Genomic DNA, 19424 nt, shown 5'->3' on the forward strand with positions numbered 1-19424 from the left:
CACCTGTTAATCAATACAATGAGTACAGAGTTGCAGTCATCAGTGAACATTAGGGAAAAAATCAGGTAGTAAAGAAACTAGTTGAGTCTGATAAAACAATGAGAGATATTAACTACAATCCAGACAATAGGCAAGATTCTATCTATCTACAACAGGTGGGGAAAGGTTGAAAGCGGTTAAGATAAAAATTGCGTGAGGGTGCCATTTGAAAGACGTCCATGGGACTTAGTTGTGACATCAACTCACAGCTTAAAAGCCCGGTCTGAAGGCTTCCCTCTGACTCAGCAGCCTGCATCCAACACTAAGGGTTGACTAAGGGTGTTACCCTGTGGTTTGCGTCAAGAGTTATCCAAGAGGTCACTAACCCTGTCTCAGATTCTCAAGCCAATAGCCCAAATCAAGTTGCTAAATCTTTGACGCAGGAACCTCAGGGTCAGAATCTCTGACCTAGGAGCCAGCTGAGATGGTTCATCTGTGATCTGTGCCCCTGGGTTAAGTGGCTTGATAACACCATGAAAGTATTTAAAGGAAAAAAAAAAAAAAAAGCATAGAGCTGATGATGTAAATGAAACGCATAGCTTTAACACTTTTGTGTTTAGCTTAGAAATAAGTTTTGAGAGTCTCCTGGTGATCTGTCTTTGTTATTTAATGTGCCTGAAACAATTAAAGAAACTGAAACATTAAAGAATTTGACATATTAACTTTGTAATTCCAATTTGAAATGTGCAATTGATATTAGGCTTCTGATTTTAATTTGAAGGACAGAAAATTTGATTGCGTTTGCATTTTCAGAGCCTGATTTACTACATTTTTTATTTGCTTTCTCTGGAGTTACAGGCATGACTTAGGTGTTTAGAAATATTTTGCTCCTTAGATTTTTTTAATCCACCCTGGCAGGTTTTTGAAATGTTTGAAAAAAAATCACATACTAAATTTGTAGATATATTAAATTTGTAGTTTAAAATATTTAAGGAAAGCGCAATTAACTATGCTAGAAAAGAGAGGTAAATATTTAGTGAGATTTAATATATTATGCTGTTGACAAAAAAAAATGCACAACGTGAGAGTTGCGAGTTAAGTATTATTATTATTTTTTACATGTTGTTTTTTATTTACTTTCTCATATAATTTTTTTTAACATCTTTATTGGAGTATAACTGCTTTACAATGGTGTGTTAGTTTCTGCTTTATAACAAAGTGAATCAGTTATACATATACATATGTTCCCATATCTCTTCCCTCTTGCATCTCCCTCCCTCCCACCCTCCCTATCCCACCCCTCTAGGTGGTCACAAAGCACAGCAGCTGAGCGAGTTAAGTACTACTTGGGGCAAAATGAGGACTGCAGCCCGGGAGACAGCATTTCAGACAGCTCTGAGAAACTGCTCCAAGGAGGCAAGGGGGGAGCTAGGATATATAGGAGGTTTTGCACCAAAGGGCAGGTAGTCCGGAACATCAAAATATTACTGTTAATTAAAGAAACCAGATATGTCAAGTTAAGGAATTTAGCGCTTTTCTATGTATGGGAGGATGCAAGAGTCTGGGCTCACTGAAATCATTCCTTTGATATGCACCTCAGCTATCTGGGGCCAGTAGCCTGTATTTTCACATCCTGTGTTTCCTCAGGGCTCACCGTGGGGAATGACCGCAGTCTGATGGCTGCTAGATAGATGGCAGGTATTCTTTCCTTCCTGAGCTCCCTCAGGGCTCACCAGCTCACCATCCGTGGTGGCTGCAATCGCTGATGACTGTGACATCCTTTGTTTACTGAAATGGCAGGCAATATTCCATTTATCAAAGCAATGAAATAACTGAGCATTAATTTTTAAAAGTGAAAGTGTTTTTTCTCATTGTTGCACCAAAAACTAGCTTTATAAATAGAATAGCAAGATTTGTCATTTGAACTTATTAAGAAAAATCTTGGTTTTTAAATTTATAATTGTAATAGTTTACTACACAAATTTAGGCTCAGGTAACTATAAATGCTTTTCTATGCCCACAAACAACTCTTGAACCTTAAAAAATTTAACTGACATCACAGGAAGTCAGCCTGCAGAGAGAAGCCGGTCCCCAAGTAGTCTTCAGGAAGCTGTGCAGTGTTCTCCCTCCCAACACGTTAACAGTCCTGGAATGCTGCATCCTCATTGGTCCCTTTGAATCTCTGATGATGGACAGCTCTGCTGCCCAGTCTCAGGGCTGAGTCCCAGTAGAGGAAACATCCACCCACCGCACACACACACACACACACACACAAACAAATATACATTTTGGCAACAAAAAAAATCAATTTTCAAATAATTCCGATTTTTGGCTAATTTCCACAAACCTCATGAAAAGTGCCCAGAGCACAAACACCATTTCTTTTTTTTAACTCTTTCTTTTTTTATTTTGAGAAAGTGCAAATAACATAAAATTTACTATTTGAACCATTTTTAAGTGTACAGTTCAGTGACATTAAGTACGTTTACACTGTCGTGCAACCGTCACCACCATCCCTCTCCAGAACGTTTTCATCATCCCGAAGTGAAACTCTGTCCCTGTTTAACACGAACTTGATGCCCAAAACTCGGCCTCTGCCAAGCACCATTTCTTAGAATGTCCCTTATCTCTTCCCTCCATTTACTTCACAGCTGCCTCCACGCTTTCTCTTCCAAGCTCCCTGTTAAATCCCTACCCCGTGTCCTAGACCCCTTGCTCTTTACCGATTGGCATTACTAAAACCTAAACAACTGGACTTACTAAGGTAGAACTGACCCCTTTGAGGGCAGGGATAAGAGAAAAAGGCTAAAAAGTTATGTTAAGAAAATGTATCCAGAACATGGTAAGAGGGCAAAAAAACTATTTACACATTTTCAGTGTCTAACTAGCCTGCTGAAAAGGCGCCGGATGTTCTAAGTATTTTTATTTTCTGGAAGAGGCCAGATAGTAAATCTTTTACACCTGAGGGCCATAAGCTCTCCGAGGCAACTACTCAACACCACTGTTACAGCATGAAAGCAGCCGTTGAAAATCTGTGACACGTGGACAGGCTGTGTCCCAATACATTTTTATTACAAAAACACACAGAAGGCCAGATTAAGCCCATGGGCCAATTTGCTGACCCCCTTCTCTAGAGGAAAGTACCTTTGTTTGAATTACTATTTACTATTGATCAGGGCCCAGATGCTGTAGAGTTAGATCTTGACCTGCAGAAGATAGATGAGTGGTGAGTCACTTTTGTCCAGTAGGATAGCAAATTATTCCTGTCCAGGAGAAATGGTGAACTCAACTGTTATGATATTATTACCCTGGTTTGTATCTAACTTTGCTGTATGTATTTGCATATATAATTATATATGTATATATAGATATAACATATATAATATATACATATGTGTATTATATATACCTTCATTACATATATACACATGTAATATATGTACTCTGTAGTATAGTGTATATGTTATATGTAACATTTATTTTATATATATAATATCTGCTCTAAGAAGGAGAAAGATTAGACAAATGTGATGGTGAAGACAGGATACATCTATGGTCTGCTCAGCCTGGGGGCCTGGTTTTGAGTCCTCAGAGGAGGGAGGAGTTAGGACCAGAGAACAAAGCAGCTATTTCTTGAGAGTCTTTGTGTTTCATGCTATTTGGGGGAAGACAAAGGACAGCACAACTATTGGAGTCCCCTCCCTACTCAACTTACAGACTGGAGCAGCTTTGGGACTCCACCACCACCACTACCACCAGAGCTCAAGAAAGCCATGTGCAAAGGAGAGGAAGGAAGAACGTGTATGGACCTGCCTGGAGCTCATGGGCTGCACCATGACCTTGGGAAATTCCTGAAACAGTGGAAGAGACTAGGCGAGAAGGCAGAGGCCATGCATCAGAAAGTCCAGGCAGGAGCCCACATAACATAGATGTTTACCTCTCTGGCTGGTGAAGTCTAAGGACATTGGTCCCAACGTTACGTACCATGAGAGATTTATCAATACAACCACAGTCCCTTGGCCACAAAAGGAAATTAACTTTGGCTTAGGGGGTGGGGATGCAGGGGGGAGATTTAAGAACGTTTTTGTAGGAGAGGTAGAAGTTAAGCTAGGCCCTGAAAAACAAGAAGAATTTATATTAACAGACATAGGGTTAGGTGAAAAAGAAGCAAAGACGAGGTGGGGGGTGGGGTGTAGGGAGGATGCAGGAGACAAAGTTAGACATGACCAGAGTGGGGTGGGGCATGGCTAGTGTGGAAGATAAGACTGGTGTTTGGAAGAAAGAGAATGCCACAGGACAGTTCGGCTTTAATTGTGGGTGAAATGTCCAATTAGTCACCCCCAAACCTTGTAACATGACTCCAAGACAACAGGGGTTTGTTGAATGTCTAGTTTCATCCCACCATTCCCTCCTTTTTACAAAGAAAAAGAAGGCTGAGGCGCAGAGAATGGCAGTGACTTGTTCCAGTAGCACTGTGATTTGGCACAAAACAAGGGCCAAAGCTCACACCCAAGTGCGCTGACTTGGGCTCCCTTCCTTGCTAACACATCTATTTTAGCCACTGTGGACTATCTTGAGAGCAATGTGTTTCACCAACGTCAGAGCTTCAGCTTTCTCCCCAAAATGCCCAGCGTTAGTTATGAGGTACAGTGGTAAGAGCACTGGGTTGGGATTCCCAGGTTTTATGCAAAGTAGCTGATTGACCCGTGACCGCTCAAGTAACTTCTCCACTCCGTTTTTTCCACTTATGAGAGGAGATCAAGATGGCAGAGTAGGACGACATGGAACTCCCCTCTCCTCCCATGAAACACATCAAAAATACATCTACATATGGGACTTCCCTGGTGGCGCAGTGGTTGAGAATCCACCTGCCAATGCAGGGGACACCAGTTCGAGCCCTGGTCCGGGAAGATCCCACATGCTGCATAGTAACTAAGCCCGTGCACCACAACTACTGAAGCCCACGCACCTAGAGCCCATGCTCCACAACAAGAGAAGCCACCTCAGTGAGAAACCCATGCACTGCAATGATGAGTAGCCCTCGCTCACCATAACTAGAGAAAGCCCATGCGCAGCAATGAAGACCCAATGCAGCCATAAATAAATAAATAAATAAATAAATAAATAAATAAATAAATAAATAAATAAATAAATAAAATACATCTACATATGGAACAATTCTTGCTGAAAACCAGCTGGAGATTGGCAGGAAGACTCCTGTACAACCAAGGCTGTAAGAAAGATCCACACAGAACCAGTTAGGAAGGGAAGAGAAGTGATCAGATGTGGACCTGTGCCCCTAGGAGAGGACTTAGAAATTACACAGGCAGAGACCCTCCCTGGGGAGTGAGTGATCTGAGCCACATATTGGGTGCCCCAGGCCTGGGGTCCGACCCAGAGAAGACAAGCTCCCTTAGCTAGACTCCACTTGTGAGGAGTGTGTGCACGACTGCTTGCTCCCAAAGCAGGTCAGAAAGGGAAGACTGAAAACTGCACCAGTGGCTGACCACCCTGGTGTGCAGCCCAACCTAAGCCAAGTGAACACTCCAGCTCCGCTTGCTTCGTGACACAGCTCCACACTGGGGTGATGGTTCAGCTTTAAGACACAGAGGTAGCTCAGACCCGAAGCAACATCTGAGCAGGGTGGGGATAGCCATTACTAATGCTTACACAGGCAGAGCATCAGAAGCAGCCCTGATCCTTGTCTGTGACTGGACCACCACAGCCTGTGCCCTAACCCACCCCGAGTACCCTGACCAGCCCCTCTTGCTCCAGCACTCCTTCGCTCTGGGATGAGGGTGCTGGTGCCAGGAGAGGGGAGAGACCACACTTAAAGGGAACAAAGTCAGCTCAGACCCAGCCCTCAGAGCTTCTGCTACATTAGCTTGGGACCTGACTCCAACCCGGATAGGGCAGTGATGGTCACAGAAGGGAAGCTCCAGCTCACACCTGGCTCTGATCCTAGCCCCTCCATCTCCAGCCCCACCTCCTACCTAGGTGACAGCTGCCAGCACACCCTTTAGAAAGACATGACTTGTGTTCACCTCACATCTGGTTCTCCCACCAAAGCCACTGGGCACATGCAAACTGTATAGGGATGCTCCCACACAAGGAAACCCCTTCGAGACCACAATAGGTAACCGTTTCACCCAATTTCCTAGAGACACAGAAGGTTAAGAAAAATTAGAAGAGAAATTTGATTCAATTGAAAAAGCAAGAAAAGAAACCTGAAAAAACAAATAATGAAACAGAAATAAACAATTTACCATATAAAGAATTCAAAGCATTAATAATAAGAATGCTAACTGAATTAGGGAAAAGAAGATATGAACACAGTGACAATTTTAGCTGGGAACTATAAAACACACAAAAAAGAACCAGTCAGAACTGAAGAATACCATAACTGACATGAAAAACACCCTAGAAGGAATTAAGAGCAGGCTATGTGATACAGGAAAATGCGTAAGAGGCCTGGAAAATAGAATAATGGAAATCACCCAATCAGAACAGCAAAAAGAGAAACAAATTTTTTAAAGTGAGAACAGTTTAAGGGATTTCTGGAACAACTTCAAGTGCATCAACATTCACATTCTAGGGGTCCCAGAAGGAGAAAAGAGAGAGAAGGAAGTTGAAACGTATTTGATGAAATTATGGCTGAAAAATTCCCAAACCTGAGGAAGAAAACAAGTATCCAGGTACAGAAAGTGCAGAAGGTCCCAAACAAGTTGAACCCAAACAGACCCACACCAAGACACATCATAATTAAAACGGCAAAAGTTAAAGATAAGGAGAGAATTCTAAAGGCAACAAAAGAAAAACAAAGAGTGATATACAGGGGAACCCTTATAAGGCTATCAGCTGATTTTTCTGCAGATACTTTGCAGGCCAGAAGCAAGTGGCATGATATATTCAAAGTGCTGAAAGGGAAAAACCTGCAAACTAAGATGCTCTACCCAGCAACATTATCATTTAGAATTGAAGGAGAGACAAAGAACTTCTCACACAACATTGTAAATTAACATTACTTCAATGTAAATAAATAAATAAATAAATAAATAACTCAGACAAGCAAAAGCTAAAAGAGTTCATCAATATTAAACCTACCCTAAAAGAAATGTTAAAGTGTCTTCTCTAAGTGGAAAAGAAAAGGCGATAACAGGAAGTAAGAATCTGTAGGAAAGGTAAAAAAGAAAAAGAATCTGTAGGAAAGGAAAAATCCCACTAGTAAAGGCAAATATATATAGTAAAGGCTGAGGAGCAACCACTTAAATGAACTAGTACAAAGATTAAAGGACAAAAAATTGTAAAAATCAACTACAACTACAATAATCAGTAAAGGGATAAACATGAAAATGTAAAATATGACAAAGTGTGGGGGAGGGGAGTAAAAAATGTGGATCTTTTAGAATCTTTTTGAACTTAAAGGACCTCCAGTTTAAAACAAATAGATATAGTTATAGGTCAATGTATATACATCCCGTGGTAACCACAAATCAAAAACCTACAACAGATACACAAAAGCAAGAGAGGAAGAAACACAAGAACACCACTAAAGAATATCATCAAACCTCAAGGGAAGAAATAAAACGAAGAAGAAAAGAACAGAGAAGAACTACAGAAACACTGGAAAACAAGTAATAAAATGGAATAAGGACATACCTATCAATAATTACTTTGTCAATGGACTAAGTGCTCCAATCAAAAGACATAGGGTGGCTGATTGGATAAAAAACAAGACCCATCTCTATGTTGCTTACAAGACACTCACTTCAGAGCTAAAGACACACACAGACTGAAAGTGAGGAGGAGGAAAAAGATATTTCATGCAAACGATAGCAACACTCATATCAGACAAAATACACTTTAAAACAAAGACTGTAACAGAAGACAAAGAAGAGCATCATATAATGATGAAGGGATCAATACAAGAAGAGGATATTATACTGATTAACATATATGCACCCAATAGAGGAAAACCTGAATATATAAAGCAAATATTTACAGACATAAGGGGAGAAATTGACAGTAATACAATAATACAAATGGACTGAATTGAACCAAATGGCATCTGAGGTCCTTTCCAGTTATAAAAATAAATGGTACTAGTGCCTTGTTTTGTGTCTAACTTTGCTATTTTATAAAATAAATTCATTTTTGCCAATTTACTTCTTATCTCTGCTTCCTCTAGCCTTTTCTTAGAAGAAACCAGTATTGATCTTCTTCATTTCTCTCTTAAGAAAGTGCTTTATCTCCTTAATTACTTAGGGGATGAGAAGGGTCCAGATTACAGACTTGGAAAAGCCTGGAGGCAACAAAAAAGCAAGTGAAGTAGGCTAGTTATAATGGCAATAATAATAATAACAATCAACACTGTAAATTTTTTTTACACAAGAAAAATACTCTCACTGAAGAGAAAGTAAAAAAAAAAGAAAAAAGAAGATTAAAAATCCCCTGTAATGCCCACACAGTCATTGAATAGCCGTATTTGTATAGATTTTAATGTTATTTTTACAAACTTCACATTTTAGTCTTCATGGAGTGAGTTTAATTTTCAATCCAGCATTGGGCACAGTGCCCAGGACAAGAACTTAATTAATGTTCAGTGAAAAAAATGATCTCACTTTTATTTTTTGTGTGACTTTTCCAGCTTTATTGAGATATAACTGGCATATAATATTGTATAAGTTTAAGGTATACAATGTGATGATTTGATACACGTAGCTATCATGAAATGCTTACCACAATAAGGTAAGTTAACACATCCTTCACCTCACACAACTACCATTTTGTTGTTGTTGTGTTGTTGTTGTTGTTATGGTGAGAACATTAAAGGTCTACTCTCATAGCAACTTTCAAGCATACAATAGAGTATTGTTAACTATGTTCGCCATGATGTACACTAGATCCCTGAAACTTATTCATCTTATAACTGAAAGTTTGTACCCTTTGACAAACATCTCCCCATCTCCCCCACCCTCAGGCCCTAGCAACCACCATTCTACTCTGTTTCTATGAGTTTGAAATTTTTATTTTTAATTTTTTTTAATTTTGAAATTTTTAGATTCCACAGAATAGTGAGGTCATACAGTATTTGTCCTTCTCTGTCTGACTTAGCATAATGTCTTCAAGTTTGCCCATGTTTACATATGGCAGGATTTCCTTCTTTTCATGCCTGAATAATATTTCATTGTGTATAAATACCATGTCTTCTTTATCCATTCATCCATTGATGGACACTTAAGTTGTTTCCATATCTTAACTATAGTGAATAAGGCTGCAACAAATATGTGAGTGAAGATATCTCTTTGAGATAGGACTTCATTTCCTTTGGACATATACAGTACCTAGAAGTGGAATTGCTGGATCATACGGTAGTTCTATTTTTAAAGGATGTTGATTTTTGTCAAATGCTTTTTCTGCATCTATTGAGATGATCATATGATTTTTGTCTTTTATCTATTATTGTGATGTTTCACATTTATTGATTTATGTGGAAACATCCTTGCAAGGCAGGGGTAAATCCTATTTGATCATAGTGTATGACCCTTTTAATGTGCTGTTGAATTCAGTTTGCTAAATTTTCTTGAGAATTTTTCCATCTATATTCATCAGGAATATTGGCCTGTAGTTTTCTTTTCTTGTAGTATCCTTAACTGGTTGTGATATTAGGGTAAAGCTGGCCTCATAAAATGAGTTTGAAAGTGTTCCCTCCTCTTCTGTTTTTTGGAAGGGTTTTAAGAAGAATTAGCATTAATTCTTCTTTAAATGTTTGGTAGAATTCACTAGCCATCTGGTCCTAGACTTTTCTTTTTTGGAAAGTTTTTGATTACTAATTCAATGTCCTTATTCATTATCAATCTGTTCAGATTTTCCATTTCTTCATAATTCAGACTGGTAGATTATACATTTCTAGGAATTTATCCATTTCTCTAGGTTGTCCAATTTGTTGGCTTATAATTTTTCACGGTAGTCTCTTATGATCCTTTGTATGTCTGTGATTTCAGTTGAAAAAGTCTCCTCTTTAATTATAATTTTATTTATTGAATCCTCTCTCTTTTTTTTCTTAATACATCTAGCTAAAGGATTGTCAATTTTTTTATCTTTTCAAAAAAATCAACTCTTCATTTTGTCACTCTCATCTATTGTTTTTCTAATTTCTATTTCACTTATTACTGCTGTGAATTTTGTTATCTCCTTCCTTCTGCTAACTTTAGGCTTAGTTTATTCTTTTCCTAGTTTTTTGAGGTATAAAGTCAGGTTGTTTATTTGAGATATTTCTTTTCTTTTAATGTAGGCATTTATCACTATATACTTTCCTCTTAGCTCTGCTTTTGCTTCATCCCATAAGTTTTGGTATATTGTGTTTCTTTTTTTGTTTGTTTCAAGATATTTTTTATTTTCCTTTCGATTTTATCTTTGACCCATTTGTTGTTCAGGAATGTGTTGCTTAATTTCCACACATTTGTGAATTTTCCTTTTTCCTCCTGTTATTGATTTCTAGTTTCATACCATTGTGGTCATAAAAGTTACTGTGTATGATATCAATCTTTTAAAATTTGCTAAGATGTGTTTTGTGACATAACATACGATCTATCCTGAGAATGTTCCATACATGTTTGAGAAGAATGTCTATTCTGCTGCTGTTGGATAGAATGCTCTGTATATCTCTGTTAGGTCCATTTACTCTAAAGCATAGTTCAAGTTCAATATTTCTTTATTGCTTTTCTGTATAGATGAGCTATCCATTGTTGAAAGTGGGGTATTGAAGACCCTTACTATTATTGCACTGCTGTCTATTATTCCCTTCATATATGTTAGTATTTCTTTAATATGTTTAGGTGCTCCAATGTTGGGTGCGTATATATTTACAATTGTTATATCCTCTTGATGAATTACCACCTTTATCATTAAATAATTAGCTTGTGTTTTGTTTCAGGTTTTTACTTAAAGTCTATTTTGTCTGGTCTCTAGGTGGAGTGAAAATGAAGTGGGTCCTTCATACAGTGCCCCACAAAGGGTGATGGGGACTCTTTCTAGATGGGGAGTTCCCTCTTGGTGCTGAACAATGCTGGCTTGAGGGATGGGATGAGGCAAGCTAAATGAAACTGTTCTTCCTTCCCATTTTGTGTAGTTATTCTCAGATTTTCTGTTCCTCTGTGTTGCTGAAGTTCCTTCAGTGGACTCCAGAGCTCTCTTAGAGCTGTTTTTGTTCATGGATAGCTGTCTAATTGTTGATCTTTGTTGGGGGACAGAGGATGGGTTTTCCTATTACCATCTTGGTGACATCACCTCAATGATTCCATTTTAGATGAGGAAATTGAGGCCCAGAGAGGATAAAGAATATAACAAATTTCACCTATTCATTCAATAATGTTTAGTAAGTACCAACCATGCGCCAGACCCTGTTCTAGGTGCTGGAGACACAGGAGGCAACATTTTAATGTGTCAAGACAGACGGTAACCAAGTAAGAAAATTATTTCAGTTAGAGGTAAATGCTGTGTCAGCAATAAAACAGAGTGATGTGGTAGAGTTGAGAAGGGAGTTCATCAAGGAAGCTCATCAAGGAAGACGTCTCCCAGGAAATGACTCTGAACTAAGCTTTAAATGATAAGAAGGAGCCAACCATGGAAAGGAAGAACAACCCAGCTAGAGAGAACTGTAAGTTTATCTAAGCATAAAGGCTCTGAGGCAGCAACCAGCTGGATGAATGCAAGTAAAATCTAGAAGGCCAGGGTGACTGGAGCATCATGAGAAAGGGGGGAATCAGTGGTGTTTTAACAACTGACTCTCTGAGAAAAAAACAAAAAAATCTTGATTTGTAGCATTTCCCAATTCCCAAAGTGTAAATATTTCCACCAAGGCCAACTTAAAGCTATCAACATGGTGTCACTAAATGCAAAGTTGGAAAGCCCTGCACACAACCATCTCATGAGTAGGTATAAGTGGCTTCAGGACACCACTGAAAGTGGTATGAGATGAAATTGAGAAACAGATAAGGGCCACCATCACTCAGGTTTTGTAAGCCATATTGAGGAATTTGGACCTATGACAAGATTATCGGGAGACTTCCCTGGTGGTCCAGTGATGGGACTTCACCTTCCAATGCCGGGGTTGCAGGTTCAATCCCTGGTCGGGCAGCTAGGATCCCACATGCCTCACAGCCAAAAAACCAAAGAAAAAAACCCAAAAAAAACATAGAGCAGAAGCAACATTGTAGCAAATTCAATAAAGATTTTAAAAATGATCCACATCAAAAAATCTTTTTAAAGAAAACAGATTATAGGGAAACCACTGGAAGATTTTAAGCAAAAGTAACATTACTAGATTTATATATTTTTTAAACATGATTATAACCACTGTGTGGAAAATGGACTGTCCAGGAGCAGAAGTGGAAGCTGAGAGACCAATTAGGAGGCTATTGCACCATCTAAGGAATGTGGTGGCTTGGACTATCATACATCGAAGCTTCTCTAGTGGAGAATGAAGAAAGAATAAAAATATTTTGGATACTAATTCAGAGGTAGAAGTAATGGTCATCCTAGTGGACTGGATGTGGGAATGAGAAAAACTAATGAGTAAAAGATAACTTCTTAATAAACAAACTTACGGTTACCGGGGGAAAGGGGGAGGGGGGATAAATCAGGAGGTTGGGATTGACATATACACACTACCATATATCATAGATAACTAGGGACTTCCCTGGTGGTCCAGTGGTTAAGAATCCATCTTGCAATGCAGGGAACGCCAGTTCGGTCCCTGGTCGGGGAACTAAGATCCCACGTGCCGCAGGGCAACTAATACGTGTACTGCAACTAGAGAGTCCACATGCCTCAACTACAGAGCCCAAGTGCTCTGGAGCCTAGGTGCCACAACTAGAGAGAAGCCTGCGCACCGCAAGGCAGAGCCTGCCCCGCAACAAAAGATCCCGCGTGCCGCAACTAAGACCCAATGCAGCCAAAAATTAAATAATTAATTAATTAATTATTTTTTTAAAATAGATAACTAATAAGGACCTACTTATAACACAGGGAACTCTACTCAATACTCTGTAATGACCTATATGGGAAAAGAATCTAAAAAAGAGTGGATATATGTGTATATATAACTGAATCACTTTGCTGTACAGCAGAAACTAACACAACATTGTAATCAACTATACTCCAATAAAAATTAATTTTAAAAAAACAAAAACAAACACAACATTGTAATCAACTATACTCCAATAAAAATTAATTTAAAAAAAACAAAAACAAACAAAACAAAGATAACTTCTTAGATTTTTCACGAGTAACTAGGTAAACCTTGGTGTCATTTACTGAGGAAGACCAGGAGACGAACAGGCTTAAAGTACGTGGTGAGTCAAGGGTTCTTGCTAGGACATGTTTAGCTTGAGACACCAATTAGATATTCAAGTGAAGGTGGCAAACAGTCAGATAGATATACAAGTCTGAAGCTCAGAGAAAATAAGCACAGGCTGGAGATATAAACTTAGGAATGAACAGCAAACAGAGGGTAAATGAAACATGGGACTAAATTAGACCTCCTGAGAAGAAGGCAGACCCAGAGCTGCGCCTGGGACATGCCAACATTAAGAGGTAGGAGAGGAAGAGCCAGCAAAGGTGATTGAAAAGGGCAGCCAGGGACAGAGGAAAAGAAAGAGGGAAACGAGGAAAATTAGGTGTCTTAGAAACCAAAGCAAAGGGGACTTCCCTGGTGCTCCAATGGTTAAGAATCCGCCTTCCAATGCAGGGGATGTGGGTTCCATCCCTGGTCGGGGAACTGAGATCCCACATGCTCCAGGGCAATGAAGCCCGCATGCCGCAACTACTGAGCACTCAAGCCACAACTAGAGCGTCCTCATGCCACAACTACAGAGCCCACGTACTCTGGAGCCCACGTGCCAAAACGAAGAGCCCACACACCACAACAAAAGATCCCACATGACAAAAGATCCTGCATGCCGCAACAAAGATCCTGCATGTGGCAAATAAGACCTGACGCAGCCAAAATAAATAAATAAATATTGTCTAAAAAGAAAGAAAGAAAGAAACGAAAGCAAGGAAGCATTTCAAAAACAAGGTAGTGGCTACCTCTGTCCAGTGCTGCTGAGAGATAGGGACAGATGAGGACAGACAAGTGGCTACTAGATGACGGTCAAAGGTTGCCTTTGGCATGAGACTCTCAGTGGACTGGTGAACACAGCAACCGCACTGGAAGAGAATGAAGAAAGGCTAGAAGTACAACCCCCTGGGAAGGAACACAAAGAAGTGGGGTGGTGGCTGGAGAAAGACATGGGGTCAAGGGAGGACTTCTTCATGAGGGCAGACACTTGGGCAAAGACCTGGGAGAGAGGGAAGAGGGGATGATGTAGGTGAGAAAAGAGTCCTGAGCAGGCTGTGGAGGGGTGGGGTGAAGGTGGGGAGTAAAAGCCAGAGCTCAAGATAACTGTTGTCCCCAGGGACACCTCTTCCACTGTAATAGAAGCAAAGGCAGGTGGATTCAGTATTTCAGGGGGAAGATAAGAGATTTCCTGCCCTATTATCTTTGTGGTTTCAATAAAGTACAAAATGATAATTATCAGCTGGGCATGGCGTTGGGTGAAGGTGTAACTGCTCCCTCTATTCTGCCTTCTCCCCCTTACCCTACTAAATGCACTCACACTCAATGACCTGAACTTTTCCCTCATCTTTTTCTCCTGGTCCTTCCGATCCTGCTCTGACTCACCACGCTATCTCTCCTGAGTAAGAAGTCTACATTTTTAAAACAAAGCATCTGGAAATAACACATTAGTTCCCCCCACCCCACCCCACAATGCTTCTCTATCACAGATACATCTCAGCCTGGTAGGGTAATTTTGTTCCCCCAGAGATGGTAGGAAGACCTTAACCTTGGACCTGATACCACAGCTATTCACATGGACAAATGATGAATGACATGAGATTCTGACATGTAACTCTCCAGGCTCCAGTACAGCTGCATTACTCACATTTAACCACTGACCCTCCATCCATAGAAAGCAAGCTTTGGATTATCTGCCCCAAAGAGGGGATGGACACCCCAGAACCATTTACAGTCCTCGCCAACGCCTCGGAAGTGGCAGGTTGGGATTCAAATACTGTCTGTAGAATGTCTACAAACTTGACATTTTGCTCTATTTATTGTTATAAGTGGGTGGAACTCAAGCCTAGATCCCCACGCATTTCCCTTTCCCAATAATGACATCAGGGCCGTCTGCCTCTGCCATCCCAGAGAAAGGTAAAACAGGCCTCCAAGCCAGCCAGGGGTGGAGGCTCATACCTGAAAAATGAATTCTTTCGCCCACTGCTATTATTTTTTTTCCACCAATAGAAATACTTCCAGGCTGAGTTGGCAAATGGGAGCCTGAGAAACATGTGGGGAAATTCTGGTCCCTACTGCAGCTACTGAGTAATCGCTCTGAATTCATTTTGTCTCTCCCAGAACTCTGCCTGCACTTCCTTGGGAATTCCCCCAGAACAGGGAGTTTGCAATAAACTTGATGTCATGCTATTTATTTCTAAGGCAGGAAATGGAATATTTGTGGAACTTCCTTTGCAAGAGGAAATGATGACCTTTAAACTTTCATCGAAAGAAAAGGAAGTATATGCTGTAATAAGATTCCCTCGGTCAATACTATCCAGCAGGGCTAAGAATCTCTTGCCTTTGGAGTGACCTCAGCAGAGCCCCTGAGAGACAGCTGGGCAGTGGCTCCACAGTTCCCAGGACCTAAACCCCAGAGACCCTTCCTCCTCCCACGCACCCTCTACTCACATGAGGCCTTGAATTTCATTTTCTAAGATTCGGAATGAAAAAGACTCATCTATAAGAACTCCATAGTCTCTACCTGAGCTTCTTTCCCAAGCCTGTCCCTCCACACCCCCTTGCCCATCAGTCAGTTGGTGTCCCTGAATGAGGAAGGAACTTTCTACCTGGTCACCAAAAAGTCCTCCTCGGCCTTCAGGCTGCTCCTCATCAGCTGAGTTCCCGCCAGGCCGGGCCTCTTAAAACCTCTCCCTGAGACTTCCCTCACAGTCCAGTGGTTAAGGCTCTGCACTTCCACTGCAGGGGGCACAGGTTCGATCCCTTGTCAGGGAACTAAGACCTTGCATGCCTCACGGTATGGCTGAAAAAAAAAAAAAAAAAAACTCTTCCAGGCTTCAGGCCCTGGAATCCCTATACTCAGAGGTTTATCTTAACTCCCCTCCCCTTCTCCCTCTCCTTTTCCTGGCAGGAAGATCCATCCCTAACTGACTCCTGAGGTGCCTCCTTGACCTTCACACCGTCCTGAATTGAACTGCAGCATCTCTTCTATCCTCGCAAGACGTCGCCCTCACCCATGGGCTGGCACATTCTCCTCCTGAGAAGTTTCCACAAAGCAGCTGCTGAAGTAAAAGGAGAAAAGGAGGGATAAATGGAGATGGGGGGAGGGAAGGAGGAGAAATGACTTTTTACTGAGTACCAAATGTAACCAATATATCAGGCAGTCTGAACTTCATGAATGACAAACAAGAAATGACTTTGTTCTCAGTTTATTTTTGCACATGGTGTTAGAGAATGTTCTAATTTCATTCTTTTACATGTAGCTGTCCAGTTTTTCCAACTCCACTTACTGAAGAGACTTCTCTTTTCTCCATTGTATATTCTTGCCTCCTTTGTCATAGATTAATTGACCATAAGTGCATGGGTTTATTTCTGGGCTTTCTATCCTGTTCCATTGATCTATATGTCTGTTTTTGTGCCAATACCATAATGTTTTGACTACTGTAGCTTTGTAGTATAGTCTGAAGTCAGGGAGCCTGATTCCTCCAGCTCCATTTTTCTTTCTCAAGTTTGCTTTGGCTATTCGGGGTCTTTTGTGTTTCCAGACAAATTGTGAAATTATTTGTTCTAGTTCTGTGAAAAATGCCGTTGGTAATTTGATAGGGATTGTAATGAATCTGTAGATTGCCTTGGGTTGTAGGGTCATTTTAACAACACTGATTCTTCTAATCCAAGAATGCAGTATAGCTTTCCATCTGTTTTCCTCCAGCAACTACTTCACACATGCTCTATCAGATCCTTCTGATCCCTCCAGCCAGTGCAGAACTTTCTGTTGAATAACCTTCATATCTGAACAGTCTCAGGTTCCAGATAAAGAGGGCAGATATGAACTCTTTCACTAATTCTGTTCCTTTTCCCAAACCCCACTAAAATAACATTAAAGGGATCTTTAAAGGCACAAACCCACAAGGATGGAGAGAACAGGAAAGGAACCAGCAACAGTGGAAGGAGATGAAGATCAGGCAGCTCCCTGGCATGCACTTTGCTGAGTGCACATTCACAACAGAGATGCAAGAGGTCCTAGCCTCACATAGGAGTTTTTCAAGGAAAAAAATTTATTTGAAAGCTGGAAAGCAGTAGTTGGACAAGTGGAAGTTGATCTTAAGTGTGCAGTGGAAAAACTGAGAACCAGCCAACATCGAGTATCTCTGAGAGAGGGATTAGAGGGTAAAATATGGAAGACTGCTTGAAAGCTGATAAAGAGACCAAAGAAAAAGTACATCTTGTGCCATTCCATTTTCATAAAACTCTAGAAAATGTAAACTAATCTACAGTGACAGAAAACAGATCAGTGATTGCTGGGAATGAAGGAGGGGAAGAGAAGGAATTACACAGAGGCCTGAGGGAACTTATGAGGTGAGGAATACATTCGCTATCTTGATTGTGGTGATGGTTTCACAGAGGTATGTCAAAACATATAAAGTGAACAATTTAAACGTGCAATTTATTATATGTCGGTTTTACCTTAGTAAAGTTGTTTGTTGGAAGTACTGACAGGGCTGTGAGGAAATTCTCATTTGTTGCTGACTGATTCAGTGTTTTTGAAGAATAGCATGATAGTAATTTAACATCTGGATAATAATTAAAATGACATTAACAGGGAAAAAAATAAATAATTATATCCACAGATGACTTTTCCCATGTTAAAAGAAGACAACAAGAAGACAAGAAGACTCTGTAAAGGGTGTAAAATAAAGGGTCTTTGAACTAGGGAACACCAGGTATATTTGAAGTGGGAGAAGTATTACAAACAGAGTAATTAATGACAGCATGCATCATGATGCTGAGACTCCCAGCCCTTCCCCCACACATACCACTTGCAGAAGGCTGATGGCCAGGCCTTTACCCTTTAGGCAGGAGACTAAAAGGGGCTTCTCTGGGGAATCAAGCCAATACTGATACTAGGGCTTGTTCAACCCAACGGCCCTGCCACAGCATCAAAGGACGACACTCACGGTCAACAAGCCTTACCCATATTCTCAGAGCTTCCAATCAGCTTTTGAGCACCCACTTTTGCACATAAGCAGAAAATCTAGGATTACTAAACATCTGCAGGAACTTTCTAGCAAGGTGGGTATAAAAACAAACCAACTGAAAAAAAGCAGAGGGAAAAGAAGAGACTATGCAAAGAGAATGAAACTTTAAAAACAACAACAACAAAAACTATTATGAATGTCCTCAAAATAATAAGATAGTAGGATCATGAAACAGGAGGAATATACCATGGGGGAACGAGAGAAGGGCTGGGGGAGAATATTCAAAGAAAAAGAAAATATGGTAAGAGAAATGAAAATAATTAAAAAGTTGGGAGATTAAGTTAAGCAAATCTCCCAGAAAGTAAAGCAAAAGAATAAAGACTTAGAAATAGGACAGAATCAATAAGAGTATTAGAGGACAGATCCAGGAGACTCAGAAGCTAAAAGTAGAGGTTCCAGAGAAAAAGACAAGAGGAAAAATCAGAGAGGAAAGGCACTTACTCAAATAATTAATAAAGTTTTCAGAACTTAAAGGACAGGAGTTTCCACATGGACATGGCCCATTGAGTGTCTAGCATAATGAATGAAAAAAGGTCCACAGCATAAAATTTCAAGACACTGGGGATGAAGACATAATCCTACAATATTCCAGACAGAAAACAACAGCCACATGGAAATAACGGGCATTTGAATGGTATCAGACTTCAAGCAGCAATATTGGAAGCTACAAGAAAAGGGAGCAATGCCTTCAAAATCACAAGGGAGAATTAATTCCATCCAACCCAGAATTCTATATCCAGCCAAACTATCAACCAAATGTCAAGGTAGAATAAAGACTTTCTCAGACATGTAGGTTCCTAAAAATATTTTTACTTCTTTGGCATCTTTTCCCAAGAAGCCACTAAAGGGAGTAAACCAAGAAGAATACATGGGAAGCAAGGAAAGGGTGGCTCCAGTGCAGGAGTAAGGTGCAGGGAATCCTGATGGTGAAGGAGATCTCAGGATGAAGCTGTATGCAGCAGTAAAGAGAGCCACCAGTCCAAGGTAGAGCAGGTCAGAAAACCTAGGAAATATTCTTTTTCTAAGATAAAAGAAACTGCCTAATACCTCTGAATGTCTTAAAATTTAAA

This window comes from Eschrichtius robustus, chromosome 15, assembly GCF_028021215.1.
Source record: "Eschrichtius robustus isolate mEscRob2 chromosome 15, mEscRob2.pri, whole genome shotgun sequence".
NCBI classification, from domain to species: Eukaryota; Metazoa; Chordata; class Mammalia; order Artiodactyla; family Eschrichtiidae; genus Eschrichtius; species Eschrichtius robustus.